Genomic DNA, 22,606 nt, shown 5'->3' with positions numbered 1-22,606 from the left:
TTACATTCAGTTGAGGATAAAATTGTATTCTGGGAAGCGATGAAAGCATATAAAAGGGGTCAGATTATAAGTTATACATCTAAAATTAAGAAGGAATACATGGCAGAAATAGATCAATTAGAAAAAGATACCATAAAGTTAGAAAAAGAATCTCAAAGATATATGACAGAAGAAAAACGAAGACAACTTGTTAATAAAAAACTACAGTATAATACACTCCAGACATACCGTACAGAAAAAGTAATTATGAGAACTAAACAGAACTATTACGAATTAGGTGAAAGATCACATAAAATTCTTGCTTGGCAGTTGAAAACAGAACAGGCTTCTAAAACAATAAATGCAATTAGAACAAGTGTAAATAAGGTTACTTATAAACCTTTAGAATTCAATGAAACTTTAAAAAAAATTTATACTGAACTATATCAATCAGAATCACAAAATAAGATAGCTGAGATAGATAAATTTTTATCACAAATAACCCTTCCAAAATTAAATTTGGAAGAACAGAAAGGATTAGATATGCCTTTTACATTAAAAGAGGTTGAAGAAGCGTTAGGATCATTTCAGAGTAATAAATCCCCAGGAGAAGATGGTTTTCCTCCTGAATTTTATAAAAAATTTAAAGATTTATTAATTCCTCCTTTTATGGAATTAATATACCAAGTGGAAAGAATGCATAAACTCCCACAATCTTTTTTAACAGCGATCATAACTGTATTGCCAAAAAAAGATAGAGATCCTTTAAAACCAACATCATATAGGCCTATTTCTTTGTTGAATACAGATTATAAAATAATAGCAAAAAATTTATCTAATGGAATATCTAAATATTTACCAAAATTAACACATATGGATCAAACAGGTTTTTAGTAAAAACCGACAATCAATGGATAATATAACCCGGTTATTTAGTATAATTCATTTGGCACAAAAAAGAGAGGAAATGAGTTGCTTTGGGTGCAGAAAAAGCATTTGATAGATTGGAATGGGATTTTTTATTTAAGGTATTGGAAAAATGAGTTAGGAAAATCTTTCATACAATGGATTAAAACCTTAAATAGTAATCCTCAAGCTAAAGTAGTTACAAATGGTCAGATTTCAACACCGTTTTGCTTAACCAGGTCAACCAGACAAGGCTGCCCATTATCACCTGCTTTATTTGTATTGGCAATAGAACCATTAGCTGAATTAATTAGAACAAATTCAGACATTGGGGGCTTTAGAGTTAATCAAGAAGAATATAAGATTAATTTATTTGCTGATGTTTTGATTTATTTAACAAACCCATTGCAATCTTTGCAAAGATTATCTTTTAGATTGGAAGAATATGGGAAAGTATCAGGGTATAAAGTAAATTGGGATAAAAGTGAAATTTTACCCCTTACTAAAGGAAATTATAATCAATGTCAATTAGTAACTCAATTTCGATGGTCAATAAACGGGATAAAATATTTAGGTATTAGAGTTGATAATGATGTAAAAAATTTATATAAACAGAATTATTTGCCATTATTAAAAAAAAGAGGATCTTGATAAATGGATGATGTTACCAATAACATTAGCAGGTAGAGTTAATGCTGTAAAAATGAATATATTTCCTAGATTGCAATATTTATTTCAAACTTTACCAATACAATTACCTCAAGTTTTTTCAAGAACTGAATAAATATGTAAGGAAATTTCTTTGGAAAGGAAAGATGTCAAGAATATCATTGGAAAAATTGACATGTAAATTTGATTTAGGAGGGTTACAACTTCCAAATTTTAAGAATTATTATAAAGCAAATCAGCTTAGATTTATAGCGTCTTTTTTTGGTGAAGAAAAACCGGCATGGATTAGAATAGAATTAGATAAGATAGGAGAAAACATACCAGAAGATTTTATATATAAATGGGAATCCAAATGGATAAGGGAAAAAAAAGAATCTCCTATATTAAGACACTTGATTGATTTATGGAATAAGGTAAATATAGACGATGAGATAAGGAAATCTTTATTAGCAAAAAGTACTTTAATTCAAAATAGGCTTATTCCTTTTACAATGGATAATAAACTTTTACATAATTGGTTCCAAAAAGGGATTAAATATATAGGTGATTGTTTTGAAGGAGGTATATTGATGTCGTTTGATCAATTAAAAAATAAATATAAAATATCAACACTCTTTTCTGTTATTTTCAATTAAAGGCTTATTTACGAGAAAAGCTGGGCCAAACAATGTTGATGCCAAAATCTAGTGAAATAGAAATATTAATTCAAAGGAAAAATTTAAAAAAATTATGTCTTGTATGTATAATTTGATTCAAAAACAGCAATTAAATCAGGAATTCATAAATCAAGACAAAAATGGGAATCTGATTTGAATGTTAAAATTGATGGAAAAAACTGGTCAAGATTATGTTCTGATAGTATGAGAAATACAATAAATGTTCGACTTAGATTAATACAATATAATTTTTTACATCAATTATATATAACACCACAGAAAATAAATAGATTAAATTCAAATATGTCTGACCAATGTTTTCAATGTAATCAAGAAATTGGTACTTTTTTTGCATTCTACTTGGTCTTGTTTTAAAATTCAACCATTTTGGATAAATCTAAGACTTTTATTGGAACAAATTACTGGAGTACATCTCCCACATAGTCCAGTATTATTTTTATTAGGAGACATTGAAGGGACAATACCGAAACTTAAATTGAATAAGTATCAGAAAAAATTTATAAAAATTGCATTGGCATTAGCCAAAAAAGTTATCGCAGTTACTTGGAAATCTGATTTATATTTAACTATGGATCGTTGGAATAATGAAATACATAGTTGTATTCCACTTGAAAAAATTACATACAATCTAAGAAACGAATATGATATATTTTTGAAAATTTGGCTCCCATACTTACAAAAGATAGGACTAAATACATAGGTCCTTTGAAGATAAAATTATAAAGTAATTGGGGAAAGTAAAAATAAATATTTAAATTATTTTGAACTCCATGGAGCATGTGGGGGTCCTCCGATATCCAGGCAATCTTTCTCTTTAGATAAGGGTTAAGGGGGGAGGGTTAAGAGGAGGGGGGAGGGTCAAAATAATTTTTCTCACTTTTATTATCTTCACATTTATTCTTTGTAATTTTCTAAAATTTAATAAATAAATATATTTTTTTAAAAAAGGTTGAGCATTTTCAATTTCCTGGGTGTTAACATCTCTGAAGATCTATCCTGTGTCCAGCATATTGATGCAGTTACAATAAAGGCATGCCAGCAGCTATATTTCATTAGGAGGTTGAGGAGATTTGGTATATCACCGAAGCCTAGCAAATTTCTACATTTTAACTAATTGAATCACCATCTGGTATGTTGTATTCATTTGAATTCTAAACTGGGTGCTCCTGACATTAGATAAAATTTTTGATCTTGTTATTTGTAGATAGCAGTCTCATGCAGTCTTCGCAGATTGTGTTTCTCGCCTACCTCTGCACATTGAGAAAAGTGGAGACTGCATTTTTTATAAAAGTTCTAGTTGCTTGAACCCATTTAACAGAGAAGCTCTGATTTTTGTTATGCTATGTTTTTTATTCTAATAGCAGCTGATGAATTTTCACTGTCTTATAACAAATTGCACGTGCCATGTTGTATTGCCTCAGGTGGACACCTGCAGTGCTAAATGCTCCCTTTCAATGCATCATAATGCAAGGAACTTCCCGTTGCACTTCTCACATCCTCAGGATGTCTTAAGGTGTCTCAAAAGATGCTTATTGAACTCTTTTTGAAGTAATCACTATTACAGCAGAAATTTCTGTATTTCTGGACAGATGTATTGATTTTGTTGATTTCTTCTGTATTTGGATTTCAACCTAGATTTTACGTTCATTATCTCAAGTGAGATATGACATCTTTGCTTTTTGACAGAAAGAACCTAATTAAACTTTTGAAAAGACATCGGTTTGGTTTGTCGTGTCCAGATTTGTTGTGGTCTGCAATACTGACAAACTAAAATCACTTGTGTTACCAGCTTGTGCACATTTCAGAAACCTCTTTAGGCTGGCTTCATTTCTGAATTAAATATGTGCTGGGTATGGCACTGTTTATAACTTGGCATGTTATCAACAAAACTGCTATTTGTTGAATGTCTAACTAGCCCATCGTTTTGATGAAATAGCCATCCATTGGAACATGCATTTTGTTTCTCTTATAACAGAATTGGAAAGTGATCACTATTGTCATTTAAATGACAAATAGATTTATGATTACATTATCTACCACTTCTTTCTGACCTCAGATGCTAGCTGCTTTTCAAAGTTTTAACTGCTGAATACTAAGGCTTTTCTCATTATTCTGTTAAATACTTCTCAAATTCTATGATTTTCCTTATTCATTAAATTTACTTTAGATGAAGGGATGCTGCTCTTTGTCAGGTATTCTTTTAACCTACATAGTATGTTAGGTCTCATCCTACTATGCATCATAGTTTCCTTTGTCTTGACCTCGATCGTGAAAATGACTGGGAAGTGAGAAGAGATTTGCTGTCTTTAATACCAATTAACCAAAACTTGCTTTTGTGTTGATCATCTAGTTCAGACTGATGTTGGTACTGATTTTAAGGTCAGCATTGAACACCATTGGATGCTTTTGATTGTAACAATATCAGTTGCTCATGTTTTATTTTTATGCTACACATGATCAAAGTGAAGTTGCCTGCTGCGGCATCCTTTACCTTTTTGAGAGTAATTGCCCTCAAGTTTCCTGACAAGAATACCCCTTGTGCTTCTAGCTGTCTGTACAGCAGAGAGAAACTCATGGGGTAAGGGTGGTGGCTCACAAAGACTGACACCTAACACCACAGAAGGCCAATATTTCCCTCTCTTCTGTGAAGTCATTGAAAAGAGCTAATTGTCCCAAAGGTTTTTTGGTCAACCATGGGTGCTTCTTCAGTGTTCCCAAAGAAACCTCGGAAGTTTGAAAGACCTGTGATGGCGATTTAAAAAAAATGCGAGAAACACAGTAGCTCAGCAAAATTATGGAAAGGCTTACTGATTTTAAACTTGCAGGTAAAAGTTTTCTTTAGGACTGTTGAATACACATATTGATTTCAGTCAACTGAAAGCAAAGTACCTGGCTGATGCTGGAAATCTGAAATCGAAACAATTACTGGAGTAATCAGCAGCTCAGGCAGCATCTGTAGGGCAGGAAATAGTCAACATTTCAGGCTAATGATGTTTCAGAAAGACTGAAAGATGTTAGAAATTGCTTTTAAGCAAGTATAGAATGAGGTTGCAAAAACAGATCAAAAAAAGTGAAGTGGAAGAGGACTGTAAAAAGATGCCTTGCTTTTCTGCAGCTCCTTCCACATCTCAGGATTACTGATAAACACAAGAGGTTCTGGAGATCCTGCATTCTCCTTGCTTCACTCAAAATAATTACTATATCTCCCAACAGTAAAGCCCTGTTCTTGGTATTGCATTGGAGTGCAGTTTGTGTTCAAGTCTCTGAAGTGGAACTTGAAACCTCAATCTAAAAAATCACTGACAATATAAATGATTAAGGTAAAGAAAACAAATGAGGAGGGAATTTAAAGAAAGTCTTCATGAGAGTAGAAAGTTATAAAGGCTCATAAATGTTGTGTTTAAAAATAATGTTCACCCTACTTTGCATTACTCCTCCAGCACCAGCAGTAATATTTTATGCCATTGCCAGCTGGTTCTGGAAGCCTACCTCCTCCTCTCCCTCCATTGTTCTGGTATTTGCTGTCAACTGGGGGGGGGGGGGGGGAAGAAGATTATGGTAGCAATCACTTCCTCCAGATAATTGATGTTCCATGGAGGCCTATATTGCTCAGTCTTATTGGGATACACTCCCATGGTTATTTTTCTGGTACGTTAGTGATTCTTATGATTGTATCAGTGCTGCTATTTGCTGTCGCACTGAATGTCATTTTATTTAGATCAGTCCTGCTCTCGCATTCACCTGTTTCCTTCCTGGTTTCATCTGTCTTCTATTCCTGGGGATAGGCAAATGACCAATAGTTTACTGTAAGCCCACTGACCTAAAACATAGAAGAATACAGCACAGGAACAGGCCACAGTGCTGTGCCAAACCAGCTAAAAAAACAAACAAACCAAAAACACCCAAACTCTAATCTATCCTGGCTAGAACATGCCCATATCCTTCCCTTCCATCTTCTTTACATCCGTGTGCCTATCCAAATGTCTCTTAAAAACCTCTAATGTATTTCCCTCAGGCATCATACCAGGCAGTGCATTCCAGGCATCCATGACTCTGAGTTTAAAAACTTGCCCCTGTGAACCTACCCCCTCTCACCTTCAATGCATGCCCTCTGGTATTAGACATTTCAAACCTGGGAAACAGATGCTGTCTGTCCACTCTTTGCCTCTCATAATCTTGTAAACATCTATCAGATCTCCCCTCAGCCTCTGACTCTCTCGTGGAAACAGCCTTTTGTGATGGCACATGCTCTCTAAACCAGATAGCATCCTGGTAAACCTCTTCTGCACTCTCTCCCAACCCTCAACATCCTTCTTATAGTGGGACAACCAGATCTGTATGCAATACTCTAGATGTGGCCTAACCAGAGTTTTATAAATTTGCAACATAACCTCCTGACTTTTGAACTCAGTGCCTCAACTAATAAATGCAAACATTTCACAAGCTGCCCTAAACAACTTATTGACCTGTGTAGCCACTTTCAAGGAGCTATGAACTTGGATCTCAAAATCCCTCTGCTCAGCAGCACTGTACTGTCTTTTTGAATTTGTCCTACTAAGGTGCAACACCTCACACTTAGCTGGGTTAAACTCTATTTGACATTTCTCAGCCCATATCTTTAACTGGTCTGTATTGTGCTGTATTCTTTCTCAGTCTTCTACACTATCCATAACTCCACCAATCTTAGTATCACCTGCAAATTTACTAACCCACCCATCGACATTTTCATCCAGGTCATTTATATACTTCACAAGTAGCAGAAGTCCTAGCATAAATCCCTGCGGAACTCCACTAATTACAGCTTGAATAAGTTCCTTCAACTACTACCCCCAGCTTCTATGTGCAAGCCAGTTCTGAATCCAAACAGCCAATTCGTTGTGGATCCCATGCATTTTAATAACCTGGATTAGCCTCCCATGAGGGACTTTGTCAAACACCTTACTGAATTCCATGTAGACAACGTGCACTGCTCTTAATCAATCTCTATCTTCACCTTGTCAAAAAACTCAATCAAGGCATGACTTGCCAGGCACAAAGCCATGCTGGCTTTTCCTAATTAGGCCATGAATTTCTAAATGCTCATATATCCTATCCCTAAGAATTTTCTCCAGTAATTTCCCTACAACTGATGTGAGACTCACTGGTCTATAGTTCCCAGGATTTTCCTTTGTTCCCTTCTTAAATAGGCCACTTGCCAATATTCTGGGACCTTGACTGTGGCTATAGAGGACTCAAGGATACTGTTCAAGGACCCAGCAATCTCGTGTCTTGCCTCCTTCAATAACCTGAGGTTATTCCTACCTGCACTAATCCGTGGCACAGGAACTGCTCTGAAGATTACAACCTTGGAGATCCTTCTCCTCAGCCTCTTTCCTAACTCTATATGCTCACTGCATAGGACCTCCTCCCTTTTTCTGCCAATGTCATTGGTGCCAATATGCATCATGACCTCTGGCTGACCCCCACCCCCGAGAGCATCCTACAGCCACTTCAATAGACCATAGACCCTACCTTCCAGGAGGCAACAAACTATCCTCGTGTTTCTTTTGTGGCCACAAAATCTGCTTTCTCTCCCCCAACTATGGAATCCCTTATAACTACAGCATTGCCTGACTTTACCCTCCCCTCACCTCTCCTGGTGGTCACACATATACTGTCTGAAGTCTGTAGTCATGGTGTGAACTGGTCATCCAGGCATTGAAGTTGGGTGCACTTCCCGTAGATGTAGTTATCGGGGAATCATCAGATATCCTGAATTCTCACACCTGACATGAGGAGCATTCCATCCTGACTATATACCAAAAAATCAAAAAAGCTTGCCTCTTCTTAACTATGCCCCTGCCTGTTCATGCTGTAGCTTGTTTAAACCAAAACATTTACGTTCTATCACTGGCATACTCAAACAGTGGCCGCTCTGCTTGAGCCTACCCTCCTTTTATTTGCAGCTGAGGTTAGGCCTCTGATGCTGGTACCTTCTGCTCCTGCACAGTCCAAAAAGACCACCCTTGCCCAAATCTGCTCATTTTGTCCTCTCTCCCGACTTGCTTTGGGCTCTGACACCAACACACACTCCTCTCACCTGAGCCACCGACAAAAGGCTGGCTTTACCTATGCCTGCTCTTTTTATACGTGCACTCCTAGCTTTGGTAGGCCTTTGATGCTCATACTTTTCACGCCTGTGCAGTCCGAAAAGACCAGCCTTGCCCAAACCTGCTTTTTTTGTCCTCCTCTCCCGACTTTCATAGGGCTCTGACACTGACACATATTCCTCTTGATGAGCCACTGATGGATTGGTGGATACTTTATTTCCACATTATTTCCATATTTCCTTTCCGTTCTTTCAGTTTTACTGCCTCAATTGCATCAGTTCTGATGACACCATGCTAATACTTGTGTTTCCTATGTGTTTTTTAAAAACTCAATATTGTTGATGAGCTTTGTAATTATATTGACTATTTCCAGCACTTTTGCTCTTCTCCTCTTCTCCAGAACTAAGATATATGTAGTTTCTCCTTTTCCTCACCTTCAATTTCACCAACCTCGACATTTAATTATCATCTTCCACCATTTCTGCCTACTACATTATGATGGCACAATGGATCAAACTTCTCTCTCCTTTCAGCATTCTAAAAGGGGTGTTTCCTCTGGGTTCACTTCTCATCTCAACCAATTACCATTGTACTTTATGAAATTGCAGGAGAATCAGCACCTACATTTGACCTTCTAATCTTTGAGCAAAAAAAACCACTTTTCAGGTAATACAGTAATTTAGTTGTACTTCCAATTTAATGTTTACTGCTCCTCTGCATCTGTACATTGGAGAGACCAAAAGTACATTGGAAAACAGTGGAAAAACTAGTTTACAAGGGCCACTCTGAGCTTCTAGTTGGTAACTTCAAGGTTGAATTCCAATCCCACTCGAACCTCTTCCTCCTTTTCTACTCATTGTAATCCTGAGCAGCAGTGCTTCATCGCATGAACTAGGCCCGTTACAGATTTTTGAATTCGACATCAAGTTCAAATATCTCAAATGATCATTTTTTAATTTCAGAATTCCTGTGTGTGTGTGTGTGTGTTATATAATTTTCATTTTGACATTTCAGATACCAATTCTGATTTCCTGTTTATCTCTTTGAACTTGATTTTTTTCTTGCTCTGTTACCACTCTTTTCTCCTTTGCCGTAGTCTTGTTATTTTACCTCTTGCTTTTAACCCTGATGTAATCATCCCCTTTTGTTCTCTCCTCCCCTTCCCATGTTCCACTAAAATCTTTGTCAGTTGTAATGAAAATTAATTAACACAAAATGTTAAAATTCTCTTCATTTGCTGTCTGTGTCTTGATTATTTCTTGTTATCCTAACTCAGTTTTTCAGTATCTGTGGTATTTTATTATATAAACTTACTTTCATCTGTATTGGTTAAAAAAAATACGTCCGTTTAATATCACATCCAGAAGATAATGCCTCCCACAGTGTAATGCTTGGGTCAGATTATGGAACCCATTACCATCTGATTTGGGTGAGAGTGCTGCCACTTAGCCAAGTTGGGGTCATATAATGTACGCTGGCTATAGAACTTAATGAACTGCAAATCATTTTTATATAGAGCACCAGTTTATGTCTCAATCATTAATCTTTGATTGGGTAGATTATTCTGTAGTGACAGCCAGCATCGAAACAAAATTGAGACAAGAAAGAATGAACTGACCTATTCAATTTTAATAGCATATGCATGTGAAATCTTTAATGAAATGTGTTTTTTTTAAAAAGGTTTATAATCTTTTCAAGAGTTTATTAGCTATTATAATATATTGTGCCTTGTATTCTTTCACAGATTAAGTTGTAATCTAATTAGTGTTAATATTCTCTTTTACACATGAGAAGCATGATATTTCACCATATTACTCTTCTTGAAATTTGTTGTAATTTATAAGCCTTAAAAGTAAGAACAAAGAAATTATTGTCTTGCCATTTTACATTTCCAGCATTAGATGATATTTGTAGCATTCCACTATGGCACTATTCATCTGAAACCTAGGTATATTGACCCTTTCAGGTGTATTGACACCTCTAAGCCATTGGTTACTCATTGCATTATGGAAGTATGGCAGCATATCTGGTATTGTATGTAGGTGGTGCTTGGGTAATTTTCACAATTTTTGAAGGTAAACATTCCACGTTTTTGCCTCTTGTTTACCTCTTGTCCCGAGATCCACTCTTGGATTGTGTAGATATCAATAATATACCAAAGAACCCATTATTCTATATTATTGTGTACAGCTACGAGGAGATTAAATCATTTGGTAGAGTAAACAAATTAATTGGGTGAGAAACCTAGACAGAATTTATTTCTGTAGGAGCATAAGAATAAGTTTCAGTTTGAAAATGGTTTCCCTTTTAGAGGATTTTTATGGTACCTCAGCTCATTTAAATTTGGTGAATCTGACTGTAATTATAAACAGTAGTACATCATTGTAGAAAATCCACTAAATTTGCATTTAAAGTTAACCAAAAGAAAATGAGTCAACATTTTCTTTTTCAGAAACACAAACTCAATATGATTTAAAGTTGTGTGTGAACTTTAAAGTTGTGGGATGGAATGTAAAGCCACCTAACCATGTTAGTGAGCCTCTGCGTGGTTATTGGTCCCAATTTAGTTGAGAAGCATTTATCCATTTTGAACATGTCATATGTATCTGAGATCATCTTTCCAATTTCATGAGAGTCTGAGTCCTCTCTCCTCCATAAATGTTTATTTGAACATGCTGCCAAATGTTATGCTTTGCTTGGAAATCATGGTGTTCGATTATCAAGGTTTAATATTATGGTTAAGCATACAATAGAAATATTGATCTGCAAATTAAAATGGAATTAATCTCCAAATTAATATTCCTTTTGTGTTGTTTATTTTAAGTGTCTCTTTGGATTCTTCAATCTGAATGTTATTTACTTGATGATAGATCTACTTTGTTGATGGGCAGCAATTGATGCTGCTAAGAGAATATTAGCACTGGTAGCCTTTGAGACAAAATTTGAGTTCATGCCTCATTCCTGAGACTTCAATATGTTACTCTGTTTCAGTGCCTGAGATAATCACAAAGATATGTCCCAGATCTCAGATAAATACAAAAGGTCTCATGACATTATTCAAAGAAAAGCAGCAAGTTTTCTTATGTCATGATCATCAGTTATATCTCAGCCTTTATTAATTATTTATTATGTTACTGGTTGCAAAGCTTTGGGATGCACATATTAGTTGCTGCATTTATCCAAGTTATTCTTCACATTTCCTTTTTCACTAATATATTTTGTAACTTGATAATAGTCACAGATTGGTACTGGCTCCTTTATTTCTTTAAGATGGTTATACTTTATATTTTAATTCATACCCTACTATTCTGCATCCACCTTGCAATGCCCTGTTATTTCTTCATTGAAGGTGCTGACTCGATGACTTAAACTGAGGTTTTATTCTAAGGCTGTCATCTAACCTATGGTATTTTATGCAAGTGACTATCTTCGTGTGCATTAGTACAAGTGTACTCACTTTCAGGAAAGAGCTGAGGGACTTTATATCCATACTTCCATGTGTGTATTTTCCATCGGATGTCACTGGGTAATAATTAGTAGTGGGAACCTAGGCTGAATCATGTGTTTATTTTTTACTCTAAACTGAGGATGCAATTTATAGCAGCTCAGATTTCTTCACTGTTGGTCTCAATTGTTCAGTGCACCACCATCCTGAAGGAGGCTCTGGACTCGCAACATCGACAGTCCATTTTCCTCCTTAGATGCTGCCTGACTGCTGAGTTTGTCCAGCATTTTGTTACTCTTTTTAAAATACTGAAGATGTTTAGAGCTTGCATCTGCTCCCTCTACATCTTTGTGGTTATTAAAAATTGATCATTTGTTGTGAACATCAAACATTCCACTCAATCCAAGAAACCTCTGTCAGGCTTTTGATTTATGTCTTTGAGTACATTAACAAATGAACTGTGTATTGAGTTGTGGTTCTTGTGTGATGCAGTTCTGATATTTTGACAGGATTTGCAACCTTATAAGAGCCCCTAAGGTCACCAGCATCTGCAGGGAAATCCACTCTTTCTTGAAACCCTTGACAATACGATATGCAAGACTAAGTAGCCCAAAATGCTTCAGGATGTTAAAGGTAGTTCTGAAACTTCAACTATAAGCTGTAAATTGTCTACAGTTGACCATTCATATTCTACTGTTCTAATCTCTTCCCTGGCTCCTTTTGATTTTTTTTGTAGAAATGCTTTATTCAGTGTATTCACTTCCAACTTTTTTTATTTGGAGGATTAACTCTTCTAGGTTTTGGTCATGAGTTGGTAAGAAATCTGTAATCTGACATTTACTGAGTTACCATTCTGAGCCTTGCAGTGGTGCAAAGCGAGGAGAGGAAGCAAGTGCACTGCACAACATGGGGCAAGAGGTCTAATAAGTGAAGGTTCAGAAAGATTTTCTGGCCTTTTTCTAAAAAGAATATGTCACTTAAGGAACATGAACAGTTTTAAAGTTTATTTCAGTCTATCATGTACAAAAAGATCGTATTAATTGGACTTTTTAATGGCTGATTTATCCAGTGCCACGTGTCATTAATGTGCTGAATCACCCAGATGTCCTGCCTCTCGCCATCTTGATAAAATGGCATGACTTTATAAATGTTATTGCTCTCCTGTTACTCCCAAAGGTGCTTTGTATGCACTTGGATTTGAGTGCCAGACTTTGTGAATCACTAAGCTGTATTATTGGAGAATTCCTGGAGAATCTTTCCCTCCAGTTTGATTATTAAATAAAAGGTTGCATCTGAGAGGCTTCCCCATTTTAATACTTGAGTTGTGACATATACAGTGGTACTAGAAAGTTTGTGAACCCTGTAGAATTCACTCTATTTCTGCATAAATATGACCTAAAATGTGATTAAATCTTCATTCAGGTCCTAAAAACTAGATAAAGACAACCCAATTAAAGAAATGATACAAAAAAATTATACTTCATTTATTTATTGAAGAAAAAATATCCAATATTGCATGGATTTGTTGGAAAAAGTATGTGAACCTCTGGGTTAATCCTTTCTACAAAAGCTATTTGGAGTCGGGTGTTCTAATCAATAAGATGAGTTTGGGGGTGTTGGTTGGAAAGGTTGCCATGCCCATTTAAAAAAAAAGTCACACAAAGTCAGGTTACTGACAGAGCTTGCTATTCTTAAGAAAGATCCATTTATGTGCACCATGCCTTGATCAAAACAACTTTCAGAGGACCTTAGAAGAAGAATTGTAGAGATGCATGAACCTGGAAAAGACTACAGAAGTATTTCTGAGGACCTGAGAGTTCATTAGTCCACAGTAAGAGAAATTGTCTACAGATGGATGAAATTCAGTACTGTTGCTACTTTTCCTAGGAGTGGGCATCCTGCAAAGATCACACCAAGAGCACAATGTGCAATGCTGAAGGAGGTGAAAAAGAACCCAAGGGTGACAGCAAAAAACCTGCAGAAATCTCTAGAACTTGCTAAAGTTGCTGTTCATGTGTCCACTGTAAGAAAAACTAACAAGAATGGTATTCATGGAAGGACACGGAGGAAACCATGACTTTCCAAAAAAAAAAAATTGCTGCATGTCTCAAGTTTGCAAAAGGCCACCTAGATGTTTTACAACACTTCTAGGACAATGTTTTATGGACAGATGAGACAAAAGTTGAACTTTTTGGCAGAAATGCTATGTTTGGAGGAAAAAGGGTACTGTGTACCAACACCAAAACCTCATGCCAACTGTGAAGCATAGTGGAAGCACCATCATGGTTTGGGGCTGCTTTGCTGCCCCAGGGCTTGGACAGCTTGCAATTGTTGAGGGATTTTACAGGAGAATGTCAGGGTAGCCATCTATCACCTGAAGCTTGATAGAAGTTGGATAATGCAATGAGACAGAGATCTGAAAGACGAGAGTAAATCAACAACAGAATGGTTTAAAAAGGAGAAAATTTGTGTTTTGGAATGGCTGAGTCAAAGTCCTGACCTTAATCTGATTGAATTGACTTTATTTCTTACATCCTTCCCATACGTGAGGAGTAAAAGTCCTTACGTTACGTCTCCGTCTAAATGTGCAATGTGCAATCATTGTAATTTAAAATAAATAGAACAGTCAATGTAACAGAAATCCACTCAAATCAGCATGAGTTGATCATTCTGATGGCCTGGTGGAAGAAGCTGTCCCGGAGCCTGTTGGTCCTGGATTTTATGCTGCGGTACCGTTTTCTGGATGGTAGTAATGGAAATAGACCATGATTGGGGTGACTCAAGTCCCCAGTGATCCTTCAGGCCCTTTTTTCCCACCTGCCTTTGTAAATGTCATGAATCAGGGGAAGTTCACAACTACGGATGCACTGGGCTGTCCGCACCACTCTCTGCAGAATCCTGCAATTAAGGGAGTTTCAGTTCTCATGCCAGGCAGTGATGCAGCCAGTCAGGATGCTCTCAATTGTGTCCCTGTAGAAAGTTCTTAGGATTTGAGGGCCCATACCAAACTTCCTCAACTGTCTGAGGTGAAAGAGGCGCAGTTGTGCCTTTTTCATAGCACAGCCAGTATGTACAGACCACGTGAGATCCTTGGAGATGTGAATGCTGAGGAACTTAAAGCTGTTTACCCTCTCAACCCCAGAACCATTGATGTCAAAGGGGGTTAATCCACAACTAGCTCCTTTGTTCTTGCAGCATTGAGGGAGAGGTTGTTTTCTTGACACCACTGCGTCAGAGAGAAACCTTCTTCCCTGTAGACCACCTCGTTATTGTTTGAGAAGGTTGAGCTTGGAGGGAATTATTGTGTTGAATGCTGAACTGTAGTCCAAAAACAGCATTCTCACATAAGCATCCTTCTTCAGATATGTAAGGACAGTATATAGAGCAGTGGCTACAAAGTATTCTTCCATCACCTGTCAATTGGTTGTGTCAGTAGCTGAATTGTAAGGGGTCCAGTTTGGGTGGTAGCATGCTGCAGATGTAGTCCTTGACCAGCCTCTCAAAGCATTTGCTTATTATAGAGGTGAGTGTGACAGGATGTCAGTCATTCAGGTGTGTTACCTTGGTCCTTTTGGGTACAGGGACAATGGTGGATGTTTTGAAGCAAGAGGGCACTCTACACTGGGAGAGGGAGAGATTAAAAATGATGGTAAACACACCTGCCAGTTGTGCCGCGCACACTCTGAGTACCCACCCTGGGATGCTGCCTGGTCCCACGGCCTTGCGACTGTCCACCTGTTGGAAACATCTGCGTGTCTCAGAGATTATTCCTTGGAGGCTCAGAGTTAGCGACATCGAACTGAGTGTAAAAGCGACTTGAGCTCATCTGGGAGAGAGGCCGCGATGTTGGTGGCACCACTACTTTGGCTTTGAAGTCTGATGGTATGCAACTGTCGCCACAAGTCATTTGTGCTATTCGTTGTGAATCTTGACTCAATCTTGTCCCTGTATTGTTTTGCAGCCTTGATAGCTTTGCGCAGATCATAGCTGATTTTCTTGAGCTCCTGCTGATTGCTGGCAGCATAAGCTCTGCGTCATACTGTAAGTGCAGCTCACACTGAACTTATTGATCCAGGGTTTCTGGTTTGGGAAGACCCTGATCGACTTCTGTGGGACAATATCGTCAATGCACTTCCAGATGAGGCACGTGACTTCATCCGTGAACTCGGAGACATCCTCATCATGGAAGACATTCCAGTTGATGTCATCAAAGCAGTCCTGTAGCATGAAGGCCGATTGGTTAGTCGAACAGTGGGCGGTTTTAACTATGGCCACCTCTTGTTTCAGCTTCTGTCTGTACGTCAACAAAAGCAGGATCGAAGAGTGATCTGATTTTCCTAAAGCTGGGCGAAGGAGAGCTTTGTAAGCTTTGCTGAAGAAAGTGTAGCAGTGGTCAAGTGTGTTCACCTGGATGTGCTGACAAAACTTCAGACTTTCATTGGTGACACTCGATTAAAGTCACTAGCGACAATGAAGGAAGTCTCCAGCATGTTGATGGTGTCATACAGTTCCTTAAGAGCCAGGTCAGTATCAGCTTGCGGCAGAATGTACACCGTTGTGATGATAACAGTCATGAAGTCTTTAGGCAGCCAGTAGGGTCTGCACAGAAGCACCACGTATTCCAGGTCTGGGGAGCCAAAGGATTTAAGTGCATGCACAAAGAAATGTTGTGGAAGGACCTGAAGCAAGCAGTTCATGCAAGGAAGCCCACCAACGTCCCAAAACTGAAGCAGTTTTGTTATGAGGAATGGCCAAACCAATGTGCAGGACTGATCAACAGTTACCAGAAATGTTTGGTTGAAGTTATTGCTGTACAAGGGGGTCACATCGGTTACAGAAAGCAAAGGTTCATATACTTGTTCCAACAAATACATGTAATATTGTATCATTTTTCTTAACATAAAATATACTTGTTCATTTATTTATTATTTATTTAATTGGGTTTTTATCTAGTTTTAGGGCGTGTGTGAAGATCTGATCACAGTTTTGGTCATATTTATGCAGAAATAGAGAAAATTCTACAGGGTTTACAAACTTTCTAGCAGCACTGTATAGAGTAGTGTTAGTGATACCAACCAGTAATATGGGGTTTTCAGTGTTCTATGAAGTCTGCAAAGGACAGCACTGCAGGATTCTGGAACTTGTAGTAAGTTACTTTTGAGAAGCTTCTCCATATATGCAGGCACAATGTAGACCCGGGAACTGTACTCAAATCTAGATCCATAGTTGAAAGAAAAAATAGAGTCCAGATGAAGGGTCTCAGCCTGAAACATCGACAATGTTTCTCCCTATAGATGCTGCCTGGCCTGCTGCGTACCACCAGCATTTTGTGTGTGTTGCTTGAATTTCCAGCATCTGCAGATTTCCTCGTGTTTGACTTTCAAATATACTGACCTGCTGGGTATGTACTACCGTTTACTGTATATCACATAGACCAAGAAACTTAATGGGTAGCAACTGCCTCCTGAAAGCTATTTGGGCTCACCATATTAACAATATTCCTTCTCCACACTTTTTGCCCTCTTCTTTCTCTCCCCCCCCCACCCTGCCTTTTATCTCCTTCTAAACACTAATTTGTGTTTCTCTCTTTCTTGATTCTGAAGGGCCTGGGTGTTTCTCCTACCACGGGTGCAGCCTGTCCTGCTGAATGATTTCAGCATTTTCTGTTAATGCTGCAGATTTTCAGCATCTGCAGATTTTTTAAATTTTCAGATTTCCAACATTGACTTATTTTAGAAATGGGGTGTCTTTAGTTTTCCCCATCCCTCTCCAAAATTGAATTTTTAATATATTTTATTAGAAATGCATACTTCAGCACGTATAAGGAAATTTGAGGCCATTGCATGCATCACTCAGGGGCATTTGGTTTTGCAACAATTTGGTGTTCCTGATAACATTGTTGCTAATTGAAACTTTTTGAGCTTATATCTTATCAAATCTGTATTTATAGATACAGGTAGTCCCGAGTTACGAACGTCCGACTTACGGACAACTCGTACGTACGAACCAAGGAAGGAGAACGCTGTCCGCAATTTTAAGTTGTTGCAGTTGACACTGTGTTGAGTGTTTAACTTTGTATTTGGCTTAAATTTTTCGTAGTAAGATTCCCTGACCCCCCCCCCCCCACCCCCCCATTCCAGTCAGCTGGTGGTGCAGTGAGATCAGTGCCGGGTTTGAGAACGGAGGTTCGATGCAGTGACAGACCGCTCCCATGCCAGGTTGGTGTCGATCCAGTGACTCCCGTACCATCCACGCCAGGTTGATGTCGAGCTCGCTACTCGACCTCGTAAAAAAAAAACACTGCCACCTCCAGTTTGAATTCCCTCGCGGAATATTGTGAAGGATCAAATACCCAAACCTAGCACAGCCCCCAATTGTTCCATTTAGCCTGTCTCAGTGCGGTGGTCCTTGAGACCCAGCGGACCTCGGGAGCCGGTGTAGCTCAGGACCCGCCGCCCACAGTGTTTCTGTTCCATTGACGGGAAGCGATTGCGATTGAAAATAAAGTGGAAATAATAAAGCGTTTGGAAAGAGGTGAAACGCCATCGGTCATTGGAAAAGCGTTAGGCTACAGTCGGTCAACGATTGGAACAATTTTAAAGGATAAAGTGAGAATAATTGAGCATGTGAAATACCCTGCCCCGATGAAAGCTACAATTATTACTAAGCAACGCAGTGGTTTAATTATTGGAATACATACATTTCTTAAGTGTTTTATATGCATAGAAAGGTAAAATATATACTATATACTAAGACAAACGTTTGACAAACTGATGCTAAATAATACCAGATGTACTTGTTCCGACTTACGTACAAATCCGACTTAAAGACGGACTCAGGAACAGAACTCGTACATAACCCGGGGACTGCCTATATTCCAACATCAGAAAAGCATTATGTGCTTTTGATCTGCAGTATACAACATACATATTTAAGGCATTAAAGTATTTTAGTCTGCATTAAAGTTGAAATATTATATTGAGATTGTTTTCCTCTTTCAATTGCCTTTTCTCCAAGATTTTTTTCTAGTTTACAAACCGGTACCATAAAAGAGGAAGTATTAAAAAGAGCATTGCTTTTAAGTGATGCAAATCATGTCAAATTTAAGTTGTGCAGTGAGTATGGTTCTTCTGACAAAAATCCTGGTCTAAACAAAAACTATTTTGCCATATACGTTTTAAACTTATGAAGCCCCTTTTATTTCATTATATGTGGTGCATAAAGAAAAATCCTGTTATGGAATGCAAATGCTGGCATCTTTCCCACACCTACTTAGTAGATTATAAAACATTCAGCAGTCACATTAGTGAATCTGCTCTGAACTGTTTTTAAGATGGTGGAAATTCAGTTTTTATACTAATGTTTAAACATGCAAAGTTATGGACAGTTTCACCATTCTTGGTGATATTTAGTGTTTGCAACCATATACTTGACAACATGATTTACCATTTGTTTTGGTGCATTATTCTTCGAACAAGGAATATATTTGGCCTTTTTTTAATAGTCCCTTATGATTTAAAAGCAAAATACCATTGCTATTTCATCATAAACACTGAATTGCTAGGGTATGGGCAAAGTGTAGATTACTGTGCTAAACAGTTTTAAATAAATACACATCTATCCAGAGACTTCAATCACTTTTGCAATTTCTAAAAATTCAGAATGTTTCTGGATTTTTGTTTTTGAAAGATGCTTCCTTTTAGAATCCTTTTCTCCTCTTTAGAAAAATTTACTATTGTTTTCTTGCTATTTGAAGTCTGGAGAATTGTTAAAATCGCATCTGTGATGTCAGCATGCATGTTGCAGGTAGCACCATCCTGCACTGAGCTCATTAAAATAATGAGCATACCTCCAGAGTCACGGAATTTTTACAGCACAGAATCAGGCCTTTTGGGCTAACTTGTCCATGGCAATCAAGGTGCCTTCCTGAGTTAGTCACATGTGGCTGCAATTGGTCTTCCTATCTATGAAGCTGTCAAAATGTCTAAATGTTATAAATGTACCCATCTTGCCCCTTCTGACAGTCTGTTCCATATGCCCACTGCATTCTGTGTGTGGGGGGGGGGGGGGGGGTGGCAGGGTGCTCATCAGATTCCTTTTAAATATTTTCCTTCTCACTTTTAAACCTATGCCCTCTAGTTTTAGATACCCCTGTCCGGAGGAAAATGTCTCTGATTGTTCACCTTATCAGCGCCCCTCACAATTTTATCAGCATCTGTAAGGTCACCCCTCAGCATCCTTCATTCCAGTGAAAGCAGTCCTAGCCATCTAGTCTCACCTTAACTCATGCCCTCCAGTCTTTGTAGGTTCTCGTGAATCTTTTCTGCCGGCTTTACTAGAAAGCCATACAATAACCCAGATGCTGTTTCACCAGTATCCTTTCTTTTCTTTTTAAATCTTTTTATTAGTTTTAAACAAACATAAATGAAACATGAATACAAAATGTTTGAGAGTACATAATTAATAGTTTAAATAGACATTCAGATATGTAATAATAAAAATATATAACCTCTCAAACCCAGAACAATAATGAACAAAGAAGTAAAAAGAAAAAAAAGGGAAAAAAAAACCCAAAAAAAGAGAGAAAAAGAAACAAAAAAAACACTAACCAACATGGGCCATTGAATAATATTAAGTACATATACAGTAGTGCCAATAACTCCGAACCTCCATCCAATCGATTAAGGATAATATAAGTAAGGTTTAGGAAAAGACAATTCAACTCATGTGAAAATGTTGAATAAAAGGTCTCCAAGTTTCTTCAAATTTAACTGAAGGTGCAAAAACCACACTTCTAATCTTTTCTAAACTCAAACAAGAAATAGTTTGAGAAAACCACTGAAATACAGTTGGAGGATTAATTTCTTTCCAATTCAATAATATAGATCTTCTAGCCATTAATGTAACAAATGCAATCATTCGTTGAGATGAAGCAGATAAACGATTATTATCCGTCATTGGTAAACCGAAAATTGCAGTAAGAGGATGTGGTTGAAAATTAATTTTTAAGACTTTTGAAATAATACTGAAGATATCTTTCCAATAATTTTGTAAACAGGGACAAGACCAGAACATATGAGTCAATGAAGCAACATCAGAATGACATCTATCACAGGTTGAGTTAAGATGAGAGTAAAATCGAGCCAGTTTATCCTTAGACATATGAGCTCTATGTACACCTTAAATTGTATTAGGGCATGTTTAGTACAGATAGAGGACGAATTTACCAATAATAAAATTTTTTCCCATTGCTCAGTAGATATAAGACAATGCAACTCTTCTTGCCATTCCTTCTTAATTTTTTCTGATACATCTAACTGTAAATTCATGATCATCTTATAAATGATGGCTACTAAACCCTTTTGATAAGGATTAAGAGCTAAAATTCTATCTAATGTCCAATGGACATTCTTTCGAAAAAGACTAACTCATTATACAAAAAATTTCTAACTTGCAAATATCTAAAAAAATGGGTTTTACCAGTATCCTATGTAGCAATAACATGATATCCACACCCTTGTGCTCAGTGCCATATATGATTAAGAAATCATGCCATGTACTTTTGCCATCTTGTTTACTTGTGTTGACACTTTTGGAGAACTATGCACTTTATTAGAGTCCTGTCATTTACAGTGCAAGAAACCTTCCCTGGTATGATTTCTCAAAGTTTATCACTTTGCATTTGTCTGAGTTAAATACCATCTGCTATTCTTTCTCCCACTTACCCAGTTGATGTAGATCCTGCAGTAATCTCAGACAATCTTTTTCACTGTCCACCACACCATCAGTATTGGTATCATCTGCAAATTTACTAATCATCCTGTTACAAATTGTGTAGCATAACTGGATGTTTTTACTGAATAGTTCAGTGCATGTGGCACAGCATACAATGTGGGAGCAACAAACTGGGCCCATGAGGCAAAAAACATGTGCATTTGAAAGTCCAGGCCTAAAAGTGAGTACAGCAACAACAATTAAAAGTTGCCATTTTGATCTTTGTTTTAATTCAGAAGATGAAATGAGAGTTTGATGGAAAGCCTCTTATAAATGTTGTTCATGATGATGTTCAGTAAAAACTGACTTTTAAAGTCCTTCCATCTATGTCACTGACATGAAGTTGTTGAGTGTATTAACATTGGTATAGTTGTTTAGCAATGGAAAGACAGGTGACAAATCTTACGTTCAGTTCTAGTTGCTTCATTATAGGAAGGATGTGGAAGCTTTAAATAGAGTGCAGTGAAGATATAAAGGAGTGCTGCCTAGAATGGAGATCATGTTGAATGAGTACAGGTTGAGCGAGTTAGGTCTTTTCTCTTTGGAGTGAAGGAGGACAAGAGGCAACTTAATAGAGATGTACAAGATAATAAGAGGCATAGATTAAGTGGACTGCCACTGGCTTTTTCCCCAGGGGAGAAATGATTGATCCAAAGGTGCATAATTTTAAGATGATTGGAGGAAAGTATGGGAGGAGTGTCAGAGGTAGTGTTTTTTTTTACACAGTAAAGAGTGTGTGGAACACCCCTGCCAGGAGTGGTGGTAGAGTCAGATACATTAGTGACATTTAAAAAAAACTCGGGTGCGTGGATGATAGAAAAATGGAGGGCTGTGTAGGAGGGAAGAGTTAGATTGATCTTGGAGTAGGTTAAAAAGACAGCACAACATCATGGGCTGAAAGGCCTGTACTGTTCTGTAGTATTCTATGTTATATGGCCAAGCTTATTGTTGTTACTCTTCACCCAATTCATCATAAAATCAGCCCTCAATAGGGTTGTCAACTCTGGTTGTATTCTTTGTGATTGTGACTTCCAGTGTCAAACAAGACTATTTGATCTAATCAATTA

The 22,606-nt window shown here is 37.4% G+C and overlaps 1 protein-coding gene across 6 annotated transcripts in view; it reads left to right on the top strand.

Annotated features, from left to right (window-relative positions):
- LOC132384710 (R3H domain-containing protein 2) overlaps positions 1–22,606 on the top strand; it is a 302,458-nt gene that overhangs the window by 44,935 nt on the left and 234,917 nt on the right. Inside the window, exon 1 of one of the 6 annotated variants that reach the window (XM_059956096.1) lies at positions 17,148–17,166. The exons of the other annotated variants lie outside the window; for them this stretch is intronic. The gene's annotated coding sequence lies outside the window, so the exon portion shown is untranslated. Of the gene's footprint in view, positions 1–17,147; positions 17,167–22,606 lie in introns of those variants that run through there. 6 annotated transcript variants of the gene reach the window in all.

Source organism: Hypanus sabinus, chromosome X1 (genome assembly GCF_030144855.1).
Source record: "Hypanus sabinus isolate sHypSab1 chromosome X1, sHypSab1.hap1, whole genome shotgun sequence".
Taxonomy (NCBI): domain Eukaryota; kingdom Metazoa; phylum Chordata; class Chondrichthyes; order Myliobatiformes; family Dasyatidae; genus Hypanus; species Hypanus sabinus.
Note: the sequence above shows the minus strand (reverse complement) of the source record. Positions and strands in the feature narration are given on the sequence as shown.